This window comes from Gekko japonicus, unplaced genomic scaffold, assembly GCF_001447785.1.
Source record: "Gekko japonicus isolate JY-2015 unplaced genomic scaffold, Gekko_japonicus_V1.1 scaffold8272, whole genome shotgun sequence".
In the NCBI taxonomy this organism is placed as follows: Eukaryota; Metazoa; Chordata; class Lepidosauria; order Squamata; family Gekkonidae; genus Gekko; species Gekko japonicus.
Genome location: NW_015160481.1, coordinates 3,026 through 10,740, shown reverse-complemented (window position 1 = coordinate 10,740; position 7,715 = coordinate 3,026). Strand labels below are relative to the sequence as shown.

At 49.8% G+C, this 7,715-nt stretch overlaps 1 long non-coding RNA gene across 1 annotated transcript in view; it reads left to right on the top strand.

The window, feature by feature from the left end:
- Positions 1-2,830: 2,830 nt before the first annotated feature.
- Positions 2,831-7,715, top strand: part of LOC107116189 — a 7,904-nt gene continuing 3,019 nt past the window's right edge. The window contains exons 1-3 of the long non-coding RNA XR_001482700.1: positions 2,831-2,893; positions 4,771-4,950; positions 6,542-6,658. This is a non-coding gene — a long non-coding RNA (uncharacterized LOC107116189). The remainder of the gene's footprint in view (positions 2,894-4,770; positions 4,951-6,541; positions 6,659-7,715) is intronic.

Below are 7,715 nucleotides of genomic sequence, written 5' to 3'. Positions count from 1 at the left end.
GCCGTTAGTCAGCAGAGTGCTTCAATAAATGCAGCAGTGTCACTTGGCCAGGTTACTCAACTTACAAAGTTACACAGAGCCGTGTTGCAAGTTTGCATGTCTTTAGCTAATAAACTATTTTATTGTTTAAATAACCTTGTGTTGCATTCCAGCTAACTTTCTTTTAACATTCTACCCACTTTGGTAAGGGGCACCTACCAGACCATTACGAATCTAGAGGTGCAGGTAACACTATACAGGGTTAGTTTAGACTGACAAGTGCTACAGGTGCATTCTTACAACAGTCAGCAGAGTGCTTCATACAAATGCAGCAGTGTCACTTGGCCAGGTTCCTCCGCTTACAAAGTTACATAGAGCCGTGTTGCAAGTTTAGACGAGGAATACTCTCTTTATTTGAGAAGCACACTTGGGATGGGAAAGAGCAGGGCTATGACAGAGTACTAACTTACTAGCTAAAGGATGGAGGCGGATGGTGAGAGGCCCGTCTGCCCGTCTGCCTCATGGTGCCAAGAGAGGACCGCATGTCCCTCTCTTGGTAAGTCCAGAAAGAGGGAGAAGGAGGAAGGAGAAATGGTCCCCGAGAATGTAATCTTCATTTCAAAGGGGCCATAAAGGGAGTCAAGTGGATTGGCTGAGGAGCCGTGTTCCATTTAAACTGAGTGAGTGTTAGCTAGCTCATAATTTGGTGTTGGACTGGAGTGTTGGACTGGATGGGCCTTTGGCCTGATCCAACATTGGCGTCTCTTATGTTCTTATGTTCTTAAGTGGCCAAATCACTTGCTCACAACTTTAATGCCCAGTGGCTCACAAAGTAGAAAAAGTAGTAAAACCCGATGATCGAAGAAAGCGGCATGCGGTGTGGAGGGTACTGCCGTTTGGAGGAGGGGCAAGGAGCTGTTCCCGTTGGCAGCAGAGGATAGGACCTGAAGCAAAGGGGTTTAAGTTACATGCAGAAATGTATTGGCTGGATCTTAGGAAAAACTTCACGGTCGGAGTGGTTCAAAGGTGGAACCAGCTGCCTAGGGAGGTGGTGAGCTCCCCTCCACTGATAGCTGTCAAGAAGAGGCTGGACAAATATTTGTCAGAGATGCTTTAGGCTGGTCCTGCATTGGGCAGGGGGTATAGATGGTCTATATGGCCCCTTCCAACTGTATGATTCTATGTCAGAGACATGCTTCTCCAAGGAAGGCCATGTGAAAAAGTGAGAGGAGAAAGAGAGAGGAGGGGTTAGAGGGCAGCTCCCAGGTTAAGACAAAGAGAAACATCCCATTCAAGGAGAGAACACCTAGACACACTTAGAGAGATGGCAATGTCCAGGTATGGTGAATCGCTCCCTCCAACAGAAACACTTGATGCTTTAGGCTGATCCTGCACTGAGCAGGGGGTTGGACTAGATGGCCTGTGTGCCCCTTTCCAACTCTATGATTCTCGGATTCTCCCCCCCCCCCAAAAAAAAGCAACAACCCGGCCTTGGAGAATCAGAATTGGCAAAACCTTCCGAATCGGTTCCTCTTTTGTATGTTCTGCTCAAAACCATTAGCTATTCCTTCCTGGATGACTGAGGTGAACACCAGCTGAAGAGCCTGCCCAATCCTGCCTGTGATTCATGCCCCAGCAATTGAGAGGAACTGTGTTATTCTTTTTCCCCTGCACTCATACCCAGGAAAGGGGGAAATGGCACCGATCTCTCCCTCTGGGGTAAGAGAATCCATCACACACGCCTAGCTCTCTGCCTGCACAGACCTGCAGTGAGTGGGTACATACTGTGCTTTTATAGGGAAGGACAGAGGAACAGGTTGGAGAAAGCTTTTTGGCACGAGTTGCCGTCACACACCCCTTAAAATACTTTTAAACCCATGGACTTGGCCAAGCAATCAGTGACCGTCAAAATCTTTTTATCTCATGAGCTTCCGGATTCTCTCACCAATGGTCAAGCAATGTCCTCGACTGAGATACTGCTGAAAAGTGAAGGGTGTTTTTTTTTTTGGGGGGGGTGGATTTTGTATCTCCCCTCAAAGCCCAGGATTTCCCCAGAAACTTCCAAACTCAGACCGTTTTCTATTATTCCTCCTGGATGTAATTCACCCAGGATGCATCGGCCTGTGGACTAATGGGAACCTCCACATCCAGAGGCAGTCAACCTCTGAAACACAGGGCTAGGAGGCAACATCAAGGGAAGGCCCTTGGCTTTTGTGCCCTGTTTGTCGGCCCTCCAGGACAACTGGCTGGCCGCTGTGTGAAACAGATCCAGAGGAGTTTAGCCGTCTTAGTCTGCTTTCGAGAAACACAGCTCTCTTCATCAGATGCATGGAGGGTATGAAAAAACTGACCGGAGGTATGTAGGTGGTAAGGGTAGGGGGGGAGAGGATGCAGAAAGTGCTGCATAAATGCAAAGGCGTTGCAAAAGCCATGAGAAAGGTAGAATGCGCAATCCAGGCTGGGTGCGACCCCCCTTCCTTCCGTTGATGCATCTGGATGGAATACCTGAAAGGCAGGGCTCTTCTGATCGACTCGATGTCAATCCCCTCTCCCGTGGGTGCTTTCACACACACTAAATAACTTACTTTCAATCCACTTTCAGTGCACTTTGATTCTGAAAGGTAATGAGATAAACAGGGCAGGGCTCTTCTGATCGACTGCCATAGGAGGTTACAGAGCTTTCTGGGGAGGCCCTTTCTGCAAAGAAACAGGAGTCGGCTCTGCAGCATTAAGGTGGGACCAACTGATGCAAAAAGGCCCTTTCCCTGGAAGGGGTGTGGTCTCCTTTCTTAGCTGCTCTCCTCCCCCCCCCAAAGGCGGTGACTTTGCTGCTTTCGAGATTTTCCCCCCTCCAGCTCTAATGCACAGGACACATCTGGATCCAGTCTGCCACCTTGGAACCTTCATGCTGCAGGTGAGTCTCTTGGGCTACTAGAGATGGGGCACTTTGTGGGGGAGGTCTTAAGGGGGCCGAGGCTTTCCTTGTCCCAGAATGCTCGCTGCTAGAATGAAATTCCCATTTTTTACAAAGGGGCCAGAAAGGGAGTCAAGTGGATTGGCTGAGGAGCCGTGTTCCATTTAAACTGAGTGAGTGTTAGCTAGCTCATAATTTTTTTAGCCCCCGGCTCACACATTTTTGTCTCGTCTCAGGAAGGGCGGCTCCAGAGCCAACAAATTTACGCAGGAGTCAAACCGCCCCCTCGCAACTTTCATGCCAGCAGCTCAGAAAGTAGCATTTCTGCTCACAGGACTCCACAGCTTAAAAGGGACCTTGCTGAGGAGGCCACTTTATATGGGAGAGGAATATCGAGGTTAACTGGTGTGGTTTAGTCCAGTCGCCATTAGTCAGTGTTGTGAGAAAAATAAAATAGTGGGTTTAAATGTAAAATTTAAAAAACACCCTGAAATTGTAACATTCTTGTCTTTGTCATTTAGAGATTTGAATGCTATCTTGCATTGTTTTGCAAAGGAGCATCAGGGTGCCCCTTTGCCCCTGGAATGTGTGAACATCTCCTGGGCCCTGATGGAACACAATTAACAGGGCAGTTAGATTAACTGATGCAGTTTATGATTTCTATGGCTCTATCGAAATGTATGGGACCAAAATGGTATAAAAAAAGGCCAGAAGCTTCATTTCAGCACTGACTCTCGGAGATACAGGGAAGGCTTTGTCTTTTGTGGTCTCTGGGGGTGAGTCCAGAAAGCTTTCTGTGCATGGGGAATCTTTGTTATATATATATAACCACTGACTGTCTTTTTTTCTTTTGAAATAAGTATTCTGTTTTGTATTTCTTGCATGTCTTTAGCTAATAAACTATTTTATTGTTTAAATAACCTTGTGTTGCATTCCAGCTAACTTTCTTTTAACATTCTACCCACTTTGGTAAGGGGCACCTACCAGACCATTACGAATCTAGAGGTGCAGGTAACACTATACAGGGTTAGTTTAGACTGACAAGTGCTACAGGTGCATTCTTACAACAGTCAGCAGAGTGCTTCATACAAATGCAGCAGTGTCACTTGGCCAGGTTCCTCCGCTTACAAAGTTACATAGAGCCGTGTTGCAAGTTTAGACGAGGAATACTCTCTTTATTTGAGAAGCGCACTTGGGATGGGAAAGAGGAGGGCTATGACAGAGTACTAACTTACTCGCTAAAGGATAGAGGCGGATGGTGAGAGGCCCGTCTGCCTCATGGTGCCAAGAGAGGACCGCATGTCCCTCTCTTGGTGCGTCCAGAAAGAGGGAGAAGGAGGAAGGGGAAATGGTCCCCGAGAACGCAATCTTCATTTCAAAGAGGGCAGTGGCAGAAGAGTAAAGACAGGGAGAAAGGCCAGTGTGCCTGTCCAATCTCTTCTTCATCATAGTAATGGAGTTTCAGTCCACTTCAGCGACTATTTGCAAGTGGATTTCGCGATTTCATGCAGTAAAATCCCGTTGCAAAGTGCACTGAAAGTGGATTGAAAGTAAGTTATTTAGTGTGTGTGAAAGCACCCACGGGAGAGGGGATAGACATCTAGTCACAACCCATTCGAGGAGGAGGAGGAGCTTGGATTTATATCCTGCCCTTCACTACCTGAAGGAGTCTCAGAGTGGCTTACAGTTTCCTTTCCCTTCCCCACAACATACCCCGCGCGAGGTAGGTGGGGCTGAGAGACCATGAGGTTTTCAAGCCAAGAGACAAACAGCAGTGGTTGGCCGTTGCCTGCCTCTGTATAGCAGTGGTGGACTTCTTTGGCAGTGCTAACTCGGGTCAACAGCTTCTGAATAATCATGTTTTTCTTCTGGTACAGAGGTCCGTGTTCCAGTAAACATCAAAAGGCATCAAAGGGGGAGAGAGAGAGAGAGAGAGAGAGACCAAGAGAGAGAGAGAGAGAGTCGAGAGCTATTTGCTCAGGAGTTTGCCTCACGGTTTCCCATCGCAATGCGGACTCTCCTGGGATTGATCCTTTTCTCTGTGCTTCTGGCTACAGGTAAGGAACGGCTGAATCAGTTGGTTCCAGAGCAGCTTCTCCAAGCCAAAAAAAGTTACTTGGTCCAAGGGAAGGTGTAGAATTAGAAGGGGTTAACCCCCATCTAATCAACCCATTGGAGGCAAGAAGGAATGTCCCTGATTTTCTGTTCCGTTCACGTGTCCAGGCCAAGTCAGTGGAAGCCAATTCTGGGCTTTGCCTTGGAGAACCCCACGTCAAACTAAGCCCTGGATGTTGGCCAAGTTGCTCTCTGGAGGGATGGATGCAGGGAGGGGGTACCCAGAGCCGAAGGGTGCCCTAAACATGGGCCTGTTCACACGGAGCATTAGGCATGCTAGAGAGACGGAAGATAGGCGGATTTTCCAGGCGCGATCTCACTGCCACATCGGGGAAGCGTAAAGCTCCCGTGGCTCACTCGAGGCTTCCCGCCGAAGATGCGCTGTAAAAAACTAGTACCTCCGAGGTACTAGTTTCCGGAAACCGCGAGGCAAGGGCGGGCATCAGATCACGCTTCCGGTGTTAGCTTATGGCATCCAGCGCCCGCCCATGTCCTGTCGTGAAAAGTTTTTTTTTGTGTCAAGTCTCCATGGGTGCGCACAAGCACCCAACGGCGCATGCAAACACTTGGGATTAAAAAAACAACACAACCCCCGTGATGGCGCTTCTTTGTCATGCCGCAGGAGTGAGGTATGATTGGCACCTCCCCCCAACCACGGGACATTGGGCGGGACATTTGATCCGGCTGCCACACGGTAGTTCGCTCCGGGGCAAACAGCCACGCCCCCCCCCACGATATCCGGCCCGTGTGACCGGGGCCATGATATGCTTATGCTTTTCATTCTATTCTGTAATTGTCTTATTCATCAGATCCTTCTTTTCCCTGTTCTTTATTCATTCCCATTGGTTCTGGTCTCATCTCCTTTCTGACAAATAGCCCAATTGGAATAGATTCCACAAAACAGCAGCTAGGAAGAGCAGCATGAATTGGGCAAGGTGAAATAAAGAGTCCGCCGTTGCGGCCTTTGCAGGGCCTGCTTCCAAAGCAAATTTATTTATGTTTTTCTAGTATGGGAAACCGCGGAGCTGGACAAGGTCCCTGAGATGGGGAAGAGATAAGCCACCGAAGAGGGCACCCCATGACGCAGCTGTGTGGGATTCCGTTAGGGTTGCCAAGTCCTACTTTATCTTGAAGTGGGGACTCCCAGGTCGATCCCGGAGCGCGTGCGTGTGTGCGAAGCGCGCGCACACCGCATCCACATCACCAGGAAGTGACGCGACCATACCGGGCACGCTGGGGGGGGGGGCACGGCCATCCGAGGGAACAGCATAGAGTTTTCCCTCGGATGACCGTGGCCCAGCCCCCAGTGTGCCTGGCATGGTTGCGGCCCTTCCTGGTGACGTGCACATTGGGGTGGAGTTCCCCCCGCGGCCCGATCCGGCGATAGCGGGGAATGGGCCTCTGGGGTGGGGGTTTCCCCGCCCCCCGGGGGGACGTGGCAAGCCTAGATTCTGTCCTCCCCCTCCCTGCAGATGACGCTCAGAGTTTTATGCCACGTACTACTTGCAGTTGTTCTTTATATTCCCTTCCCAGGCGCTTCTTTGAAGTGTGACACTTGCAAGGCGATCGGGGACAGCTGTACCGGCACTACCGAGTGGTGTGGTTACGGCGAACATGCCTGCGTCACTGTCTGGCTGCAAATCAAGTCGGGTGAGTTGCAGCACGAAGCCGCACCAGCAAGTAGGCTGCAGTGGTGAAAAGTGCCATCAGGTCACAAGCAGTGTTCCCTCTAAGCTGAGTTAGTGTGAGCGAGTTCACAGTTTTTTAGCCTCCAGCTCACACATTTTTGTCTTAGCTCAGGAGGGATGGCTCCAGAGCAAACTGATTGATGCAGCAGCCAAATCGCTCGCTCAGAACTTTAAGTCCAGTCGCTCACAAAGTAGAATTTTGGCTCACAGGACCCCACAGCTTAGAGGGAACAACAAGCAACTTATGGTCACCCCGTAGGGTTTTCAAGGCAAGAAAGGTTCAGGGTTGGTTCGCCACGTGTAGCAACTTTTGGACTTCCTCAGTGGTTCCCTCTCCAAGCACAAACCAGGGTTGACCCTGCGTAGCCTCCGAGATCTGATGAGATCTGGCTCCCCTGGGCCATCCAGGCAGGGTGAGAAGTCTGTAGGATCACTCACACCCCGAGAACATTGGAAGCCGCCTGATACTGAAGCCAACCACCGGTCAGCCTAGCCTGGTTCTGACCCATTTCACTAGCCACAACTCTCTTGATCTCAAGAGCCAGTTTGGTGTAGGGGTCAGGAGCGTGGACTCTAATCTGGGAGAACCGGGTTTGATTCCCCACTTCTCAGCATGCAGCTGCTGGTGTGACCTTGGGTCAGTCACACATTCTCTCTCAGAGCTGTTCTCTCATGAGCAGTCCTTGAAAGAGCTCTCTTAGCTCCCACCTACCTTGTGGGTTGTCTGTTGTGGGGAGGGGAAGGGAATGGAGATTGTAAGCCACTCCAAGACTCCTTCGGGCAGTGAAGGGTAGGGTATAAATCCAGTCTCTTTCTTCTTCAAACAGCCTAACGGGGACAGTACTTCATGCATTTGATTCCCTCCGAAGGCTCTTCCAAATAAGGAAGCTGTAATTTAAAGGAATAGACAAGTGCGCAAGGAGAGAAGGTCTTTAAGTGTTCCTTCCCTGCAGCATTGTCACATCAAATATCCCCCCCCCCCCCCCCTCTTTTTTTTTTTTTTTCTTTTTTTTTGTGTA